Here is a 22,851-nt window from a genome sequence, read left to right on the forward strand (position 1 = left end):
GTGGATTTGAGAAAAAAAAATCATGCAGAGGGTGGTGAGAATCTGGAATACACTGCCTGAGCAGTTAGTGGAGACAGGAAACCATTTGGATGAGCACTTGACAGAAGTGCTGGAAGATGGGATTACTGTGACTTTAGTAGTAGCTATTGTCGGTGCAAACTAGATGGGCTGAATGGCTTTTTCTGCGCTGTACGACTCTGTGACAATGACCTTTTCATCATCCACAATCTCTCCTGGTTCACAAGCTGCAGGTGATGTCTGCACACATTTTTACTTTCTCTTCTCCCCTCAATACAACCTAAACGTAACTGATTGTTTTTGTTTTTGTTTCAGATACCCAAGAACCTGAACCTTCCAAGTCGAGGAGGAAGAGGAAGAAGGTAGTGAAGGTAAAGAGACACAACCTCACAATTCTACACTTGCAGCTCATAGGTATTGACTGCACATATTATAGAGGAAAGGACAGGGAAGAGATCTACACACGATGGGACACTGGGACCAAGTTTGCAGGACTTAAGGTGGTGGGTGGTGGGTGCGGGTGAGAGGATCGGGAGAATAGTGTTGCTGTCATGCTCTGCAGCACCCCATTTCTGGGTTGTCTCAGATAAGGAGAAATTTGTTTACTGAGAAAGTTGTGAACCTTTGGAACTCTCATCTCTAAGAGCTGTGGATTCTCAGGCATTAAGTATATTCACGGCTCAGATGGACAGATTTTTGGATTCTAAGGGAGTGAAGCGATGATCGGTCGGGAAAGTGGAGCTAAGATTGAAGATCTCTTGAGGTCAAATAATCTTTCCCTATCACGCCATCAAAACCCACAACATGTTAAATACTCTATAATTAAATTTCCTCTAATGGTTTGCTGAGTATAAGGAGCTTAATTGAAGAATGCACTAGCCATGAGGAAATCTTCATCCACCACAGTCATAGTCTCTGTTTAATTTTGTCTTGGGGCATTCAGTGAAGCTGTATGAGGGATGGTGAGGGATTGGAATGCCCTGCCTGCTGCAGCTGTAAATGCGCCTAGTTTGGGGGCGTTTAAGAGATCCATGGACAGGTTTATGAATGGAAAGGGATTGGTTTAGGTTAGAGGGTCATTGCTTTTTAATTGGTCGGCGCAACATCATGGGCTGAAGGGCCTGTTCTGCGCTGTAATGTTCTATGTATCTCATCATTGGCCCGCATACTGATGGTTTTGTCTGTAAAGGGATTACTGAGCATACGATATGCAATCATTACCAATGGTGCACCTTATTTGATTTATAACATGCATTTCCTTCCCAAGTGCTGCTTATTAAGTACCTAGGTTTTGCGTGGTATCTGTTACATTTCTGTCTTCCTTTTATCCTTTTCTCTTGAGATAAGTTTTGCTTTCAATTTGCAGACTACACTTGCACCTTAGCTTCTTAAACCCTGAAGACTGATCCATTTGATCTGATCGTTAGATGAAAAATCATAGTGTAACCAGTGTAACAGGAAACTCTCCTTATTTTAAGATTATTTTAGTTATCACTTCTGTTCCATACCTACCCTCAGGATCTTACTTGTCTTCAAAAGAGAATAGAATAAAAGTACATGTTGTTTTAGGTTTTAATCGTCAAGCCAATTCATTAAACATAATAAACTGAGCCAAAACAGCAACAAAGCAGATCTTTACAGTTGTTAAACTTTGCTCGCTTGTCATGTAGCAGAAAGTAATTTGAACCGCTTGGATTATATAATAATTATTACTTTCCTAAGTGGATCGTCATCATTTTTTTTTGCAGCACCAATTTCAGTTATAGCTCAGCTTTTCTTTTCAATAGACTCGGATAGTCAGCTTATCATAGGAGACACAAGATAAAGCTTTCAGTATTTGGAAACTCCAAGTAGTTTCAATAATTAGAAAAGGCAGCACAATAAATTTGGAAACAGTTGACAGAGGTCTGCAAATGTAAATTATTGGTTAAATTAATAAACAGCCATCAATCAAACAGATATATGGACTATTGATACAGAACATATGTGTAAAAATTCAGTGTCATGGCCATGCCTTTGGAAATCTTATTTTTAATATAAATTTGCCTGACAAACAAGAGTCTGAAAATGGGGGCTCAATTCGAATAGAAAGAGCTGGAACATTCTGCTGTGAGTGAAGTTGATATTAAGCATCAAAGGAAGCAATATTAAGCAGAATATTATATTCATACGAGCATGAGTCAGTGTTAAAAATACAACTGGAATTTACCATCTGCACAACTTGGACTGCTGTAGGAAATATGAGTCATGGCATCAACCTGGATGGGTCCTTATGGACAATCAGTGATGCCTTGTTGACTTGGGATGTTGCCAATGACAAAGAACCTTTGTTACTTAGATGCAGGTTGTTTGCAACTTGATGCTAGTGCACAGAGTCAGTTGCATTGTTTGGTGGGCTCTCTGTGGCATTTCCTCTGATGTGGATATGCCAGCATCGGACTGGGGTAAACACAGTAAAAAGTCTGACAACACCATGTTAAAGTCCATCCGATTTATTTGATAGTAAACTCACTAGCTTTCGAGGTTCCCCTCTTCTTCAGGTGAATGGAGAGTTCCGGCCTCAGACAGAGCATATAAAGCACAGACAGTTTACAGATTACTGATTAGAATGCGAATCTTTACACCTAACCTGCTGTTCAAGTCCTAAAGTGGCCGACAATGTGTGTGGAAGGAGCACTGATCACAGGTTAAAGAGATGTGTATTGTCTCCAGACAGCACAGTGAGTGAGGTTTTGCAAACCCAGGCAAGTCATGGGGCTTACAGATAGTACGACATGGACCCAAGATCCCTGTTGAGACCGTCCTCATGTGTGCGCAACTTGGCTATCAGTCTCTGATGTGGATAAATTTCAGATGAATGGAGAGTTCTGGCCTCAGACAGAGCATATAAAGCACAGACAGTTTACAGATTACTGTATACAGTAATTATTATATTACAGTAACCTATAAACTGTCTGTGCTTTATATGCTCTGAGGCCAGAACTCTCCATTCACCTGAAGAAGAGGGAAACCCCTTGAAAGCTAGTGAGTTTACTATCAAATAAATCGGTTGGACTTAAACCTGGTGTTGTCAGACTTTCTACTGTATCAGTCTCTGCTCAGCGACTCTGCGCTGTCGTGTGTTGTGAAGGCCGCCTTGGAAAATGCTTACCCGAAGGTCAGAGGCCTTAAATCGGTTGGACTTAAACCTGGCATTTCCTCTGTGCAGGAATGCACCTTAAAAATATGTGTTGCTAAATTTCCTATTTGCAGCCTTGAAGACCTTTGATGCATTCAAGAAAAAACAGTGCTATGATTGAGCACTATTTATTTCTAGTTGCAGTTTGAATGTCACAAAATGTCACGACTTAGTTATCATCAATTACTGGGTCACGCCAGTTTTGTGTGTTGCGTTTTGCAGTGTATCTAGTTAATTAAGCTAGAGGTGGCTGAAGTGCTCGCATGGGTTTTGATGGCAGGAGTTGTGAGGCTTCTATTTCAATCATCTGCTTTTTGTTCCTGTATGCATTTGTCCCACACTCCTGTTATTTTGATTCCAGTTCAAAGCGAAAGCAAACAAGCACTGGAGCTTTTAAAACAGTGCTGTTGATGCCAGTGTAACTGTTTATGGTAAAAACAGTTTTCAGTTCACTTTACTTTTTCTCTTGAGGGAATCAGAACTCCAATTTGGGGCAAATTTTAGTGCGGCCTCAACTGTCCTGTTTTGTGCCAGAATTACTGCCTGCAGTAATCAACAGCAGTACATAAATGCAGTGGAGAACGGAGTTTTGGAAATGCAAGGCTCAAAGTTTTCATTAGCAACTATTCTACGCCTGTCCTGAAATAAACCTCGAAGAATCTTATCAAATGAATTTAAAAAAAAATGAAAATTGTAATTAAATTTTAGCTCTTGTAAAATATGACAAACACAGCTTAATATTAAGATTGTCTGTTTAATATTCTCAGTTCCATTTGAGAGATGACAGTACAAATCACAGATTGATTAATAATGTGATTTATGATCCATCTCACTTTTGGAATAAAAATCACTGTCAAGTAGCTCTGCACTCCAAATGCTGTACTTATTTAAGTGGAATGCAAAATAGTAAGATAACCAGTTATCATTTGAAACATGTTTAATTGTGTCCAGAACTGCATTCCCCAGCAGATCTTATTAATTTTAAATCACGAAGTTTCTTTCGCTGATGGCTGTAAGCTTCATTACATTTGTTCCTCACATAATTAAGAATCGAATATTCCTTTAGAGTTTAATTTCAGATTCATTGTCTCAGCTGCATTCGATGGATTTTCGCTAGAGTGAAGTCTACTCTAATGATCAGTCTGAGGGAAAGAAAATGAAAGCTGGAACTTGAATTTATTAAAGTCCACAATCATATTCTCAGGCTGTCCGAAGTTGCACAACTTTGAATGCACACAATGAATTGTTATCTGCAGAGAAACAATTTGCATTCAGCAAGTTTGTAAAAAAGAGTAATTCAGGTGATTGGTCAGTTCAGCTGATTTTGGTGATATTGGCTGATGCAGGAATGTTGGCTGGTGCCATTCCCTGCACTACTTCAAATAATTCCTGAAGCTGATAACCCTTATAAAAGACTGCATGTGAAAATCAAAGCCCTTGGAATAGAAAGCAAATTATTGACTTGGTTCATAAATTGACTGACTGGCAGGAGAGGAACATGAGCATACAGAGGGATCTGGGGCATGCATGCCCACAGTTCCCTAAAAGTGACAACATAGGTGGTCAAGTTGATTAAGATGGCATGTGGCAAGCTTGCCTTCATTGGCTGGGACATTGAGTACAAGAGTTGGGAAATCATGTTGCAGCAACATAAAACCTCGTTTAGGCCTCATTTGGAGTATTGCGTGCAGTTCTCGTCACCACACTACCGGAAAGATGTGGAAACTTTGGAGAGAGTGCAAAGAAGGTTCACCAGGATATTGCCTGGTCTCAAGGGCATTGTTAATGGGGAGAAGTTGAATAAACTAAGATTGTTTTCACTGGAAAGACAGAGGCTGATAGGAGACCTGATAGAGATCTACAAAATTATGAGAGGCATAGACAGAGTGAGTCGTCGAGATGTTTTCCTGTGGTGGAAATGTCAATTTGCAAGGGGGCACAGGTTCAAGGTGAGGTGGGTAAAGTTTCAGGGAGATGTGTGGAGAAAGTTTTTCGTGTAGAGAGTGGTGGATGCCTGGAGCACACTGTCAGAGGACGTGGTGGAAGCAGGCACATTAACAACATTTGAGAGGCATCTGGATGGGTACATGAATAGGGAGCAAATAGGGGGACATGGATCAAGTAAGGGCAGAAGGTGCTTTTTTAGTTTAGTCAGGGCATTATGATTGGCACAGGCTTGGAGGACTGAAGGGCCTGTTCCTGTGCTGTATTTTCTTTGTTTTTTGAGACCTAATCAGGATGAACAGCTGCTGTAGTTGGTCAAATGTGATCCCACAAGGATTTATGTTGGGACCTAATATGAACGCACAAATTAGGAGAAGGAGTAGAACATTTGGCTGCTTGAGCCTGCTTCAGCTTTCAATAGGATCATGGCTGATCTGATTGTGGCCTCAACTTTGCATTCTCACCTATCCTTAATAATCTTTGATTACGTTATTAGTCATGGATTGATCTACCACTGCTGTAAAGTTATTCAATAATGCTGCCTTCACCATTTTCTTAGGAAGAGAGTTCTTGATACTCATGAAGTTCTGAGAGAAAAAATTCTATTCATCTCTGTCTTAAATGAGAAACCTTTTATTTTTACACTGTGTCACCTAGTTCTAGTCTCACCCAGAAGTGCGGGGGTTGCGGGGGGGCAACGTCCTTTCAGCATCCACTCTGTCAAGTCCTGTCAAGTCGTTATATGATTCAATACATCACCTCTCATTCTTCTAAACTCCTATGAATAAAGGTCAACCTGTCCAATCTTTCCTCATAAGACAACACCCCAAAGCAACCCCTCCCCTCCCCCACACAACTGGCATCAGTTGAGTCGGAACTGCTTCTTAATGCATTTATATCCTTTTTTAATTCAGAAGACCAAAACTGTATATATACTACTCTAGATTTTGTCTCATCAATATCCAACTGGCACAAAATATCCCGACTTTCATCTTCCATTCTCCATGCATTGAACAACATTCCATTTGCCTTCCTAATCACCTACTGTACCTGCACACTAATTTATTGTGATTCATGTACCAGGACACCTAGATCCCTCTGTACCTCCAGAGTTCTGCCATTTCTCTCCATCTAAGTAATATGCTGCTTTTATGTTCTTCCAGCAAATGTGGACAAGTTCACATTTTCTTACATTATACCCACCTGCAATCCATTAATTTAACCTATCTATATCCAATTGCAGGCTCCTTCACAACTTTGTTTCTCTTTCCTGTTTCTATTTCATCAGCAAACTTATGGTCCCTTCATCCATGTCATTGATATAAATTGTAAGTAATTGAAATACCAGCTCTGATCCCTGTGGCACACTTAACCCTACTCATTTGTCATTTAACTCTACTCTTTATATTCTGTTGGCTAACCAATCCTCGATCCATGCTAATACGTTACCCCTGTTTAACATGAGCTCTTATTTTGCATAGTAACCTTTGATGTGGCACTTTGCCAAATGCTTTCTAAAAATCTGAATACAGCACATTCACAGGTTTCCCTTTATTCACCTTGTTTATTACTTTCTCAGAGAACTGTAATAAATTAGTCAAACATGAGTTCCTTTTCACAAACCCATGTTGTGAATTTCTAAGTACCCTGCTATAACCTCCTTAATGATAGATTCCAACATTTTCCCTATCGCAGACGTGGAGTTAACTGGCCTGTAGTTTCCTGTTCTTTGTCTCCCTCCTTTATTGATTAGAAGAGTCAGATATCCACTGTTTTCCAAAATGATGGGACCTTTCCAGTATCAAGGGAATTTTGAACACTTAGAATCAATGCATCTACTATTTCAGCAGCCGTTTCTTTTCAGATCCCAGGATGAAGTCTATCAGGGCTTCGGGGCTTGTTAGCTTTTAATTTTCATAATTTCCTTCTTGCCTTTCACCTCCTTAGTATGAACCAGATGTTATTTGTACCCTCTACAGTGAAGAAAGATGCAAAATATTTGTTCAATTCATCCAGCATTTTCTTATTTTCAATAATCTGTGGCCCCTATCTGCTTCAAGAAGATGACCATCATTCCGGTAACTAAGAAAATCCAAGCAACATACTTAATGACTATCAGCCAGTGGCTCTGACATCCATCATTATGAAGTGTTTTGAAAGATTAGTCATGGCAGGAATCAATTCCAGCCTACCAGACTACCTGGATCCACTACAATTTGCTTACTGCTGCAACAAGTCCACAGCAGATGCCATTTCCCTGGCCCTGCACTCAACTCTGGAACACCTAGATAACAAGGACACCTATGTCAGACTCCTATTTATTGACTACAGCTTAACCTTCAACATTATTATTCCCACAAAACTCATCTCCAAACTCCATGACCTGGGCCTCGGCATCTCCCTCTGCAACTGGATCCTGAACTTCCTAACTCACAGCCCACAATCAGTAAGGACAGATAACAACTCCTCCACGGTAGTCCTCAACACCGGTGCCCCACAAGGCTGAGTTTTCAGTCCCTACTATTCTCCTTGAACAGCTATGACCGTGCGGCCAAATTCCCCTCCAATTTGATTTTCAAGTTTGCCGACAACACCACCGTAGTGGTTCGGATCTCAAACAATGACGAGGCAAAGTATAGGAATGAGATAGAGAATCTGGTGAACTGGTGCGGCAACAATAACCTGTCCTTCAATGTCAACCAAATGAAGGAAATTGTCATTGACTTCAGATAGCATAAAGGAGAACATGCCCCTGTCTACATCGATGAGGACGAAATATAAAGAGTCAAGAGCTTCAAGGTTTCAGGTGTCAAGATTAACAACAACCTGTCCTGGTCCCCCCATACTGATACCATAGTTAAGAAAGCCAACCAATGCATCTACTTTCTCAGAAGACTAAGGAAATTTGGCATGTCAGCTATGACTCTCATCAACTTGTACAGATGCACCACAGAAAACATTCTTTCTGGTTGTATCACAGCTTGGTATGGCTCCTGCTCTGCCCAAGACAGCAAAAAACGACCAAAGGTTGTGAATGTAGCCCAATCCATCATGCAGGCTAGCCTTCCATCCATTGACTCTTGTCTACACTTCTCGCTGCCTTGGTAAAGAGCCAGCATAATTAAGGACCCCACACACCTGGACATTCTCTTTTCCATCTTCTTCCTTCGGGAAAAAGATACAAAAGTCTGAGGTCATGTACCAACCAACTCAAGAATGGCTTGTTCCCTGCTGCTGTCAGACTTTTGAATGGACTTACTTTGCATTAAGTTGATCTTTCTCTGCACCCTATCTATGACTGTAACACTACATTCTGAACTCTCGTTTCCTTCCGTATAAATGGTATGTTTTGGCTGTATAATGCACAAGAAACAAAATTTTTCACTATGCTAATACATGTGACAATGAATCAAATCAAATATTTTCCATTACTAGTTCCCAGATACTCACTCTCTCTCCAGAGGAACAGCACTCAGATTATTTACTCTGTTTTTAAATACCTGGAGAAAGAATTAATATCTGTTTTTATATTTCTAGCTAGTTTTCTCTTGTACTCTAATATCTACATTCTTATTAATCTGTTAGTCATTCTTTACCATTCTTTATATTCTATCTAATGTTCTGACCCACGGAACTTCTGCAGAATTATATGGTTTTCCTTTCAATTTCAGCTGTCTTTAACTTCTTGAGTTAGCCATGGATGGAATGTCCTCCCCTTAGATACTTTCTTTCTCATTGGCATGTTTCTTTACTGAGTATTCTGAAATATCTCCGTAAGTGTCTGCCAATGCATCTCGACCAAACTATCCTTTAACCAAATTTCAATTCACTTTAGTCTATGTTCCACACTTCTCTCCCTCAAACTGAATGTTACGATTGCTGCTACCTCAGGGCATCTTGTCTTTCAGGTAATTAATTAAGCCTGACTCATTGCACATTGCCAGATCTAGTATAGTTTGCTCTCTGGTTGGCTCCAGAACATACTATCCTGAATAAATTGTTCCATAAACTCTTTACTCATGATCCAGGCTATCTTTGCCAATCTGATTTGTCCAATCTATACATAGATTGAATTCACCCATGATTATTGCCATATGTTTCTCACAAGTTCCCATTATCTCTTCTTGCATACACCGACTACATAATGGTTACTGTTAGGGACCTATGAGTCACACCCACAAGTGACTTTTTACTCATACTATTTCTCAGCTCCATCCAAACTGATTCTACATCTTGATCTGCAGATCAAAGATCATCTCTCTCTATTGTACCAATGTCATCTTTAATTAACATAACTACCCCTTCAATTTTCCAAATTTCCTCTTTCCTAAAAGTCAGGTGTCATCTTACAAGCACTGGGACGATTCTCTGACCCCACTCACCCGTAATCTGCCTCACACACAGTGAGAGCATGGAGAAGTGGGTGGGGGGCAGTGACTTGATGTCAGTGAGGATGGATAGGGTCGAGGCCAGGTTACACCCATGCCTACATGGTGTGTGAGTGACCTAGTCATTTAGTGATGGGGTAGGTTGACCCCTGCCCCAGAGTTTAGGGTTGAGGGTGTTGCTCATTTTGCAGGGGATCACAATATCCATGGGAGCAGCTTGGGGCCTTCAAGTTTGAGATTGAGTTGCTGCTCCCACACATCTCTTTCCCAGTGGGAATCTGCCCAAGCTTCGACAAAAATGACTAAGTGTAGGTGGATTGCTCCAACCCACCCAGTCAAAATCTCAATGCCTTGTCATCTGCAAGCAGGACCCTGATCTTCCTGTCACTTGCTCTCCTGACCACATGTCCATCTTTAGCCTTTTGCAATCTTCGAGTGAAGTCCAATGCAAACTGGAGGAACAGCACCTCATCTTATTGGGCACTTTACAACCTTCCGGACCAAACATTGAGTTCAACAACCTCAGAGCATGGATTCTCCCCTCCACCGTCACCCCATTTCCATTTATTACATTTTGTTTTTTTTTTCTTTCCATCTCTTTCATCCATTTTTATCATCCTTCTTTCTCACTTCTATTTTTCTCCATTCCTGCTCTCCATCTTGCCCCCCTACCCGTCTTCAGGGCAACTGTCTTAACCGTCTGTACCTCTGTTCTGCCATTCTTGCATTCTGATCACTTAATGGACAGTTTTAGTGCCTTTCTCCGCCGCCTTCATCCTCACTTACCTTTGTCCAGTTACAGCACCACCCCCCCCACCCCACCATCATAGTATAAATCTCTTCTGATTTTCTTTGCTCTTAGCTCTGAAAGTCATCCAGACTCAATCTTGACTCTATTCTTTCTCCACAGATGCTGTCAGACCTACTGAGATTTACCAGCATCTTCTGTTTTTGTTTCAGATTTCAGCATTTGCAGTATTTTGCTTTCGTATAAATATAAGTTGTTATTTTTGTTTGTTTAATGTCAAGTACACCAATTTTACATTGAAACTTTTGGTGCTCGCCTCAGTATTTCTAGGTAGATGGCGTTCTGCCCCTTTTGACATGCATGTTCATTCATTTTCAGAAGTGATGTCCATATCTTTTGGAATAAGTTCTATTTTATTAAGCTGTCATAGACCAATCACAGTTCAGGGAAACCATTTTCCTTTATCTGTACGCACTTGGGATAAATATGTATACAGCTGGGAGCCACATTATTTGAAGTTCATCTCACTATAAGGTATGACAGAATGCCAACATTCACATCTAGACCCTGCAATCCTTTATCGACACAATGCTGAAATCCTACCTTGGCTCAGCAATGTGGCTGGTGCATCTTCTTTGCTGAAGAAACTCAAAGCCCCAGCATATTTGGGCAGAAAACAGCAGAAAGTGCTAGGAGCCTCCATTGTTTTCACCATCCCATTGCTCACATGAATTGTTAGAGCCTTCTACAATAAATTGTACTAACTTGTTTTGGCGTGCAGTTTAACAAACCATGTACTATCACTGACAGTGCCTTAACTATGCACTCACCTCATGTTCATGCATTTTGGCTGAAACTTTAAATTGACTCTAATAGGAGGAAACACAGCATGCTGCTCCTGATATAAATGTCAAATATGTTTCTTTTTTGCCAAAAAGAAGAAAGGAACATTTAAACTACGAGTAACCAAATTTGCAGATTGAAAAGATGCACACGAAGTTTAATGAAGCTTCAGTGTATGCATTCTTATTTCACACAATAATAAATGCACTGGCATTATTGTTTGTTGTGCAAGCTGTCTCAGCAGAATAACTGCAGGACCATTTGTGGACGATCATTTAATGAAATAACAGATGGTAGAAACAGCAGAAAGAGAGTATTGAGGACATTGGAGACCCAGCACTGTGCCTATGAGCTGCCCCAGGCAAAGATGCTACTGTGCAAGGCAGATCAACCCAGAGCTCACTTCGGAACAATGTCTGTTAAGCCTTTTTTTTTGCTAAGCAACAAGCTGTTAATGAGTTTTGCGGCTTGCTGTTGGAAAATTTGTAGTCAATATCAACAAATGCAGCAATACTGTTTGCGCAAATCACTACGTTAAATTGTGAATTTCAGCGTTTCTTTCCAGAGCTGTATGCTAGGATTCCAACACTACTCTCTGGGGACATCAGTTGTCACAAATGCCCAGCTGTGATTGTTTCTTTTATCCCACTTTCTGTCTCCGAGTCACCTCCCACAAATATTTTGCAATCCAAGATATCCAACTGCCTTCAGTTGTGTGCACCTCAGTTTTATTAATGATCTTGGATCAAATGTCTTCGAAAAATCTATGTAAACAACGTCCATTAATCCTCTGCACAACACCTCAGTGAGTCTGTCAAAGCTCTATTAGGTTAGTTAGACATGACTTACCTTTTACAAACCTATGGGTGCTCTCCCTAATTAACTTCCAAATGCTCACTTACTGTGCACCTGATGATGGATTCCAGCAATTGTGCCACTAACATGCAGCTCACTGATTGGTAATTACTTTGTTCGGTACCTCTTTCTTTGCCCAGTAAAATTGTATTGTTTGCCGCCTTCCAAAGTTCAGTTGCTATCCACTCATCCTTCAGAAGATTGTAGTTAATATAACCAAATTTCCTCAGCTAATTTAATGATTTTCTTCTCTTCACAAGTCTAATATCTCTTTTTGCCAGGCACTGTATCCTCCTTTTTCACTGACAATCAAAACAAATTTAAGTTTTCTGTGACATCTTTATCCTATAATATGGTCATATCTACCCGAGCATGTTTTAACTGCTTTACCATCTCCCTTACAGCTCTTTTTTGTTGTATTGGCAAAAAAACATTTGCTATTACCCTTGATAGTGCATACATCTTTTTCAGATTTCTTTTTCTGTTTCTTATTATTTCCTTGAATTCTTTTCGTTGTTTTCTGTAATTCTCATTGTTCTCATTTTTTGCCCACTGTCATTCACTACCCATTATTTAATACTGACTCTTAATTACTCCAGTAGATGACGGTTGCATTTCCACTTAAGTATTCATTCGCTCTTCAGGGATATGTGTTTTCAGATAAAAGCAAAATACTGTGGTTGCTGGAAATCCGAATTAACCAGAAAATGCTGGATAAACTTAGCAGGTCTGGCAGCAGTTGTGGAGAGAGAAAAACAATAGTAATAGATGGTATCCTCCAATGTTGTTCGCCCTGCCACCACAGTTTAAGTTTGTTCATTAGTGTCACATGTAGACTTACACTAAGAGTGCAATGAAGTTTTTGTGAGAATTCCCCAGTCGCCACACTTCTGATGCCTGTTTGGGTACACAGAGAGAATTTATCATGGCCAGTGTACCTAACCAGCACGTCTTTCGGACAATGTGGGAGGAAACCGAAGCACCCAGAAGAACCCATGCAGTTACGGGGAGGATGTGCAGACTCCACACAGACAGTGTGGGAATCAAACACAGTTCCTTGGCACTGCGCAGCAGCAGTGCTAACCACCAAATCTGGTGCCCAGCCAAATCTCCGTTCACTGCAGCAGGACAAGAGAATACCAGCCGTGGGCAAGGTTGGAGGATCCATATGACTCTTCTTCAGAACTCGTGGGGGTGATTCTCCCAGCTTGCTGTGCTGCTTTAGCAGTGCAACGGGCTGGAAGACATCAGCGGAGGCTGTTTCACAGGCTTCCCACCAGGCGCCAAGGCCTCCGCACGTCTCTGGGATCAATATTTTGGGAGTAATCAACTGAGTGCCAGAAATCAGTGCAGAGCTGATTGCAGTATTCTAATCATGATTTGTGTTTGATTAGCAGACCTGGGACTGAAGTCAATGAGCTTGCTAGCATCTGTGCTGCGCACGCCCCCCCCCCCCCCCCCCCCAAACCAGGAGTGGTTCATTCCAGCAGAGTTTACAACTGTTCCCAAAAACGGGGAACCTGCTTGAGAGAAGAGAGGTCATCGAGGCCCTCCCAGGAGGGGGGGGGGGGGTGGGAAGGGTGGGGGGTGGGGTGGTGGGTGGAGCGGTGGGTGGGGTGGGAGGCGCTGGGGGTGGGGTGGGGTAGAGTCGGGGGGGGGGGGGCCTGGGAAGTGCCAGCCTGGCCCCTGGTACTGCCCACGGGGCACCTTTGCACTGCCCACTGGTCATCAGGCAGCGCCTTGGTGGCAGGGCCTATTGCGGGCAATCAGTGGTGGGGTGGGAGGGCCTGCTGCCACTTTGCTAGACAATCGCAGGCAGAGGGAGGGAATAGGAGATTGGGACTGGCCATTTGGTTGTGGGGAGAGGATTGGGATTGCCGGGGTGGAGATTTGGAGATCAGGGCTGGCTGGTTGGAGAGTCAGGGAAGTCATGGGAGTTGGGGGACACACCCATTGGGGTTGGCCTGGAGAGGTCCGGAAGACTGATAGCAGAGACTGATAGCCAAGTTCCGCACACATGAGGACGATCTCAACCGGGATCTTGGGTTCATGTTGCACTATCTGTAACCCCCGTGACTTGCCTGGGTTTGCAAAACCTCACTTACTGTACTGTCTGGAGACAATACACATCTCTTTAACCTGTGCTCAATGCTCCTTCCACTCACATTGTAAGCCACTTTAAGACTTGAACAGCAGGTTAGGCGTAAAGATGCGCATTCTAATCAGTAATCTGTAAACTGTCTGTGCTGTTATATGCTCTGTCTGAGGCCAGTACTCTCCATTCACCTGACGAAGAGGGAAACCTCGAAAGTTTGTGAGTTTACTATCAAATAAATCGGTTGGACTTAAACCTGGTGTTGTCAGACTTCTTACTGTGAGGTCCGGAAGGCCGACGATCACGGGGAGAGGGGTGTTGGAGGGGCAGCGATGGGGGTTCGCGGGGCTGACCAGTGATCAGTCTGGCCAGCAATTGGCAGGCCGGCAATGCAGAGCTTTTGACAGCATTGGCTCATATGCAGTGGCCGCTCGGCGCTATGCTGCCGGCCTCTCGAGCAGGAACAGGCTCTGCATCATGATTTTCAGAGGAAATCCTGCTAGGGCACTCTGCAGTGTTCAGAGAGCAGGAGATTCAATCCGAAAATCCCACCAAAAAAAAAAAGTTGGCGGGAGTTACTCCGGTTTTCATATGAATTGGAGACTTAGAATTTTTGGGGGAGAATCCCAGCCCATATTTTTCAGAATTCACCTATCAGCTGTGACTCCCTTATTCAAGAAAGAGTTCAAGGAAATTCCTAGAACCACAAATAGGTCAGTTTAACATCAATGGTGGGTAAGGCTTTTGGAAACAATAATCAGGTGGTTAGATGAAAAATGTCCTGGGAAAGGTTTGAGCTAATTATGGAGAGGTTAGTGAAACACAGATTGTGCTTGACTGATCTAATGGTTTTTCTGTGAACCCACAGTCAGCAAGGGCACCAAAAATGAAGATCTAGTAAGTGAAGCAGGAAACAAATTCAGCCACAAATGAAAACAAAAACATTGAGGAGAGGTAATCAATCTACCAAGATTGTAGCCAGATGTTACCTGTGTGTGGTGTGTGTGGGTGTATGTGTGTGTGTATATAAACGTGTTGTTGTTTTTTCATAAACAGATGAGCAATAATTATCATACATAAATATATGTGTATATACATCAAAAAATGTGAATGACTTGGACACTAGAATCATGAGTAAACTTAGAGGTATGATAGACAGTGAGAATGATATTAATTGACTGCAACATGACATAGATACCTAACAGAATGTGCGGACAGGTGGCATATGCAATCTCGGACAGAGAAACGTTAGGCGATGCATTTTCACAGAAGGGATAGGGAGGACCAATATAGAAGTTATACCAGGATAGGAGTTCATGTACATGAAAGTGGCAGCACATTGTGAGAGAATTGTTGGCAGAATGTATGGGTCCTTGAGCTGCATAAATAGACATTTTGAGTACAAAAGCAAAGAAGCTTTGAGGTGGGGTACAGCACCACATAGGAATGTCATACTGCACAGGAAGCGCTCCAGATAGGCCAGCAGCAATAGTAACAGGAGGCCAGGCATCCAAGAAGAGGCAGGTGTGGACCCCTGGCACATTGGTGAGCCTACAGGACCAGGATGATAGACCTACAAACGTTGAAGAAACAGTTTCAACGGAAACCTTGGGCAGCGTTTTCCATTTGTGCTTGCCCCAAGGTGGGAAAAATCCCGCCTAATGTCAACAGAGCTCTGTATGGTCCGCCCCCACCTCTACAATTTCCATGGTGGACAAGACATGAAAATTCTGCCCTGTGTCCTCCAGGGAGACCATCACAGACCTACATTTCCTTACACAAGATGACCTGTGTTCACAGGGAAACGGTGGGACCCATATACCAGCAACATTGAACGTTACCACAGCTCTTAACTACTATGAAGCCAGTTCCTTCCAATGTATGACAGGTGACATGTGTAGCATCTTCCAAACAGTCACTCACTGCTGCATCAAGGAGGCAACAAATGCACAACACAAGAGGACAGGAGAATTCATAAGATACTGGATGGATGAGGGCAACCAATCGGGGGGGGATAACTGGATTAGCAGCCATTTGTGATCTTTCGTCTGTTCATTGTGTAATAGATAGCACCCTTGCGGCCAATAAGGCACCATGTAAGCTGTCTGTCATGCTGGAAAGCAGAAAGAGATTCTATTCTCTCAATGTGAAGTTAACCTGTAACTACAAGAATCAGAAACTTGCAGATGTGTGTTTGCAGCCCAGGCAGCAGCTGTGATGCCTATGTGTTTTGACATTCACAGATGCCGTAGTTGTTTGTGCCAGGGCCACAAATCAAGGAATGGATCCAAGGCGACAAGGGCTATACCCCCTTTGCACATGGTTGGTAATACCCGTCAGAAACCCAGTGAGGTAGAAGGGAGGTTCAATGCCATTCACAGCACAACAAGGAATACCACAGGGCAAAGGTATTCTTCCACTGCCTCGCTCATGCTGGGAGTGCCCTCTGGCATTACCCAGTCAAGGTGTCACATAGTCATTGTGTGCTGTGTACTGTATAATATTACCATGCAGAGGGGTGATGACAACAACCTGGAGGAAAAAAAAGGAGCAGAAACCTCATCTGATAAGGATGATGGAGAAGTAGAGTGACATGTGAGGGGGATCCACATCAACAGACTAAAATAAAAGCAAAAGCAAAACATTATGGATGCTGGAAATCTGAAATAAAACAGAAAATGCTGGATCAATTCAGCAGGCGTCAGTGGCGAGACAAATGCATTCACATTTTGAGTCCATATGAATCTTCTTCAGAGCCCTGAACATGGACAGGGTTACATCTGGGTAGCTGCTCACCTGACCTGGTAATGACCTCGTGCTGGGACAGGATGGGGCGGATTGGGTCTCGGATGGGACGCCAGCCTTGCCCCAATTACGACTCTCAAATGGCTATAATGGGTGCCTCCATCAGAAGCCCCTTTCTGATTGGGGTGCCCTGCCTTCCTCTCTCCTTTCTTTACCTCTCTTCCCAGTAGTTTGTCTCCAAGCTTAATTTTGCCCTTTCCCCTGATGCCTAGAAGGCAACACACAATTGGGAACTACTGGTCACAGCTGAAGAAAAGGCTATCTTTTTCTCTTAATCATAATGTCACCCACAACTACTATTTGCCTCTTCTTCTACGTTACTGAAGTTTTCCTTCAAGAGTAACAATTGGTAACATAGTGGGGGCAATTTTCCCATCCCGCTGCGTGTTTCGCGGGTTCCCCGCTGGGTGCCTGGGCCTGAACGTGTCTCCCAGTGCCGGATTTCCGCCGCCATCAGCTCAGCAATCGGACTATTGGGGGAAGGGAAAGGAGGGGTGGGGTCACACGGCCAGCATTGTGGGGTCCAGGGGCTGACCAGCGATCAGGAGGCCAGCAGACAGGGGTCACTGTGCGTGTGGCAATCTTGGCACTGACAGATTGGTGCATGTGCAGTGGCCGCTCAGCTCTACGTTGCCCACCTCCAGCGGGAGTAGGCCCTGCCCATTGGTTTTTCGCGAGATTCACGCGAGTGCACTCTACAGTGCACAGAGTGTATGAGCGAAATTTTCTCCAGTTTTTACACAAATTTGACACTTAGAATTTTTTTGGGAGGGTCATCCCCAGTGTTTTTTGTGATTCCCTCCTTTTTTAATTCATTCTTGTGTGAGACATAAGCATTGCAGGTCAGGTGGTGGAGAAGCCCATCCGTTGATCTTATCACCGAAACTTAATGGGGCGGAGGTAAGAAGGCAGCACAGTCTTCACCTCATACTAAGAACATAAGAACATAAGAAATAGGAGCAGGAGTAGGCCATCTAGCCCTTCGAGCCTGCCCCGCCATTCAATAAGATCATGGCTGATCTGTCGCTGCTCAGTTCCACTTTCCCGCCCTCTCCCCATAACCCTTAATCCCCTCTCTTATCAAAAACCCATCAACCCGCGTCTTAAAAATATTTAGCGAGGCAGCCTCCACCACTTCAACGGGCAGAGAATTCCAGAGATTCACCACCCTTTGAGTGAAGAAGTTCCTCCTCAACTCCGTTCTAAACTGCCCCCCTTTTATCTTGAGGCTGTGCCCCCTAGTCCTACTGTCTTTTTTGAGCGGGAAGAGTTTTTGTGTCCCAGTTACATGCATATACCTGTTTACTATTAGACAAATATTGAGATGTTGAGATAAAGGAGACACAATTTCTCTTCAATGGTTAACAAAATAGCTGATATTTAATCAGCAACTCATTTTTCATCCAAGGAAATTTACTTTTCCATTGATTTCAGAGGCTTCTTTATCTTTGTCCAGTTTCCTTACTCCTCTCTTTTTCTATCTTACCTTTCACCTTTTGGATGAATATGGTGAAAATTGCCCTCTCTAGGCCACAAGTGTAAGCTATGAAACTCAAATGTCAATGGCAATGACCAACAGCTGCAGAAGCTGCATACTCTCTTCCACATTATCCCATCGAGAAAAAAATACAAAAGCTTGAGATCACGTACCAACCAACTGAAGAACAGCTTCTTCCCTGCTGCCGTGCTGCCATCAGACTTTTGAATGGTCCTATCACATTTTTTTTTCTTTACATCCTATTGGTAACTACAATACAATATTCTGCACCCTCTACTTTCCTTCTCACCTGTGAACGCTAAGAACAATATGCTTTGTCGGTATAGCGTGTAAGAAACAATACCTTTTGTTATATCCCAATTCACGTGACAATAATAAATCAAATAAAAAAAAACAGCTGTGGCATGTGTGCAAAATGTGCAAAATTAGTGCTGGAGGGTGCATTACTGACAGTTGTGATGGGGAGCTGCTGGCCTCTGATTGGTAGCCCATGGGGAGTGGCGGCAAGGGGGTGAGATGTTAGGGGAATGATTCATGCCACTGCGCCCTAAATCCTGGTGAAGGCTTGCCGCTGGCCGGTTAATTGTCTGATAGATATTCAATACAGCAGGCCTGCTCCAATGAACATAATGAGTTACAATTGCCAGTTCTCTGGATGGTACACGAGACTGCAGTCACTTGCATTTCCCACCCTAAATGTGAACCACCTCACTCCACCTGCCATTTTGTTTTGCCATTTGATTTCTTTTTCCACGTGCCATGTCAAGTAAGTTTTCTTTTTAAATCAATCATAGCTGCCATTTTTAATTACTTCCTCTATTGCAGACAGAAAGCTGAGTTGCTTCCACATTTATTGGCTGTTAATAGGCCCAGCCAAGTCCGTAATTATCCATTGGTTCCTGGCCTACAATTATTTAATTAATTTGGATGCTGTAATACTGCTTATTTATTCAGAGTCACAGTAGTATTTATTTCATTCTGTAGCGTCTGATGGCTGATTGGGCCCGCTCCATAACAATTAATTTGCTTCAAAGCCACAATAATATTGGATTAACCCATGGTACCAGTATTAATTATGTAATCCCTGGTCCGAACATCCTTTAATTCCATACTTTTTTATTTTTTATATTTCCTGTTTTCAAGTGATAATTGTCTAAATGGTGTCCTTCAATATTATTTATCTTATCTCCTGCTTCCTATGTTATTTACTCAGATAATTCACTGTAATACTAATTAGTTTGTCCACTGAGCAAAGTATCATTTACTTAGTTATCACCTCCGGGGATGATTTCTGGAAAAAAAGCATTCAGTTCCAATACTACATTGTTCACTGGAAGGGAAGAAGTGCATGGCATATTATTATAGGATCACCCACAGGGATTACTGGTAATTTGCCATTCCAGCATTTCAGTTTCAGGTTGTGTTTTTGTATTGGGGAAACAGTTTAAGAGATGAGGATATATCCACTTGTGTTGGCAGAGAAATATTTCAAGCCACGTTTTGTGGCAGAAAGTTTTTTTAGTTTTTGGCAGGAAGCGATCCTATCGGAAGATAGCATTCATAAAATTCAAACTTAGCTGCAACCTAAAACACAACAAATGATCCAGTACATTTTGACGATAACACAAAGGTAGGAATACCTGGCAGGTGTTTGCTGTATTCTGTGACTATATCCCTTTAATTAGCACCCAATCTTGCATTCAACCATCAGTCACAGAGTGAGACGTGGAAACATCAACAGTTGATGCCAATTATAAGATTTAGTGTTCAGCAGTGCACAGTAACATGACAGATGTGTTCTGCTTACATACATCATTCCTTATAGATCTGAGTGGAGAAATACCTAAGATTGGTTTAAATATGTCAACTCACTGACAAGTGTGCTGATGTACCTTTCAGGTAGATTCTGCTGAAATACGAGCTTGCCGAAATGTATTCACAAATTGCTGATTCAGAGTTAATTAAACTTTGGAGTGCAATTAATGTAAAAAGTAAATAAAGTCAGTTTAAAGAAGAAATCCCTTTCTTCAATTTGACAGTGACATTTGAATTCTGCCTGTCTCAGTTCTGTTGTAGCATGCTTGAATCTGAATCAAAATGTCATACGATAAAGCTCCATACCAAAGAGTTGAGCACATAATCCATGCCGCCACTCCAGTTAGCATTGAGACAGTGGTGTATTATTCCAGAAACATATGAGGTCTTGATGGGCCTTGACAGGATGGATGTGGAGAGAATGTTTTCTCTTTTGGAAGAATCTAGAACTAGTGGTGGAATTTTAAGAGGTTTTTTCTAAGTGTCCAGCTAATGTGAAAACGGGAGAGTTGCTGATCCATTTTTCGGGTTCGTTTTCATTCTCAATTTTATGCACTTAGCCTTTGAAAATGTGGGCTAGACTGTTTCTAGCTGCTACAGGCAGTGGGTGGAGCCTAATTCGTCACATAGCCAGCAGCTCCAATCGAAGCCGCAAACTGCGCATGCGCAGGAAAACCTGACAAAACCCCCAGCTCTGCTGACAAAACCCCGAGGGACCAGATCCAGCCTCCCCCTGCCGTCCCCCTCCCCATGGAAATTGGGGGACACCCCCCAACTTTACCAGTCCCCTAACCCCCTCCCTCACTCCATCCCTCCCCCTATCATGGGCCTCCTGGTACATGGTCCCTTCATCACTCCCTCTGGCCCCAGTGGCTGAGTGACATGACCCCATCTCTCCGCTGCCCTGATCATCAAAGAGGCAGAAATCTGCAACCCACCCACCATCAGCACTCCTGCAATAATTGGCTTCCAGGAAGACAGCTTCCCATTTTTAGGATGCAACCCTGGCTAGTTATGGCGCTTGACTCATAGATCGACAGTTCCAATGCCCCACAGCGAAAAACCGCACCGATCTCCTCAGAAGACAAACACGGGACACAGTGGACAGAGTACCCTTCGTCGTCCAGTACTTCCCCGGAGCGGAGAAGCTACGACATCTTCTCCGGAGTCTTCAACATATCATTGATGAAGACGAACATCTCGCCAGGGCCATCCCCACACCCCCACTTCTTGCCTTCAGACAACCACACAACCTCAAACAGACCATTGTTCGCAGCAAACTACCCTGTCTTCAGGAGAACAGTGACCACAACACCACACAACCTTGCCACAGCAACCTCTGCAAGACATGCCGGATCATCGACATGGATACCATCATCACGCGTGAGAATACCATCCACCAGGTACACAGTAAATACTCTTGCAACTTGGCCAACATTGTCTACCTGATACGTTGCGAGAAAGGATGTCCCGAAGCATGGTACATTGGGGAGACCATGCAGACGCTACTACAATGGATGAATGAACATCGCTCGACAATCACCAGGCAAGACTGTTCCCTTCCTGTTGGCGAACACTTCAGTGGTCACGGGCATTCAGCCTCTGACCTTCGGGTAAGCGTTCTCCAAGGCGGCCTTCACGACACACGACAGCGCAGAGTCGCTGAGCAGAGACTGATAGCCAAGTTCCACACACATGAGGACAGTCTCAACAGGGATCTTGGGTTCATGTCGCACTATCTGTAACCCCCGTGACTTGCCTGGGTTTGCAAAACCTCACTCACTGTACTGCCTGGAGACAATACACATCTCTTTAACCTGTGATCAGTGCTCCTTCCACACACATTGTCAGCCACTTTAGGACTTGAACAGCAGGTTAGGTGTAAAGATTCGCATTCTAATCAGTAACCTCGAAACTGTCTGTGCTTTATATGCTCTGTCCGAGGCCAGAACTCTCCATTCACCTGACGAAGAGGGAAACCTCAAAAGCTTGTGAGTTTACTAGCAAATAAATCGGTTGGACTAAAACCTGGTGTTGTCAGACTTTTTACTAGGTTGCCGGAGGCAGTGGAGGCAAGGTGGGGTGCCCTCTTCCCCTCCCCCCAGCAGGATGCTGTCCCAGCAGAAGTGATGGAAATGCAGCCTGGGAGGTGGTGGCAGTCAGGGCACTGACCAGGAAAACTGGGAAGCAGTGCAGCAAAAAACTGAATTATCTAATCAGGGCAGCAAGGGTGAGTGTTCAAGCTCATCTAGCATCTTTCCCTAAATGACCCCCAGATCCCCCCACCTTAGCACCCTGCATGCTTCCAGCCCTCAACCCGCAAGCACCCCCCTTCTCCAACCCAAGACTGTGGGAGGAAACCAGAGCACCCAAAGGAAACCCACGCAGACATGGAGAACGTGCAAACTCCACACAGACAGTGACCCAAGCTGAGAATTGAACCCGGATCCCAGGCTCTGTAAGGCAGTGCTAACCATTGTGCCACCATGCCACTCATGGGCTTGAGAGGCTCAAGAGCTTGAGGAGACCCAGCGGGACAGTGCTGAGACACAGTGTGCTATGGCCTCGTGGCTGAGACGCTGCAAAGCTTGTCAAAGACCCAGCTGGACAGTGCCGAGACACAGCCAGCTATGGCAGCAGGCTTTGAGAGTCTCAGAGGGCCAT

The 22,851-nt window shown here is 43.4% G+C and overlaps 1 protein-coding gene across 2 annotated transcripts in view; it reads left to right on the top strand.

Moving 5' to 3' along the window:
• Positions 1-22,851, top strand: part of pcdh15b (protocadherin-related 15b) — a 1,349,261-nt gene that overhangs the window by 432,166 nt on the left and 894,244 nt on the right. The window contains exon 3 of one of the 2 annotated variants that reach the window (XM_080205457.1): positions 334-389. The exons of the other annotated variant lie outside the window; for it this stretch is intronic. The gene's annotated coding sequence lies outside the window, so the exon portion shown is untranslated. The remainder of the gene's footprint in view (positions 1-333; positions 390-22,851) is intronic. 2 annotated transcript variants of the gene reach the window in all.

Source organism: Carcharhinus amblyrhynchos, chromosome 17 (assembly GCF_965287045.1).
Source record: "Carcharhinus amblyrhynchos chromosome 17, sCarAmb.v2.hapA, whole genome shotgun sequence".
NCBI classification, from domain to species: domain Eukaryota; kingdom Metazoa; phylum Chordata; class Chondrichthyes; order Carcharhiniformes; family Carcharhinidae; genus Carcharhinus; species Carcharhinus amblyrhynchos.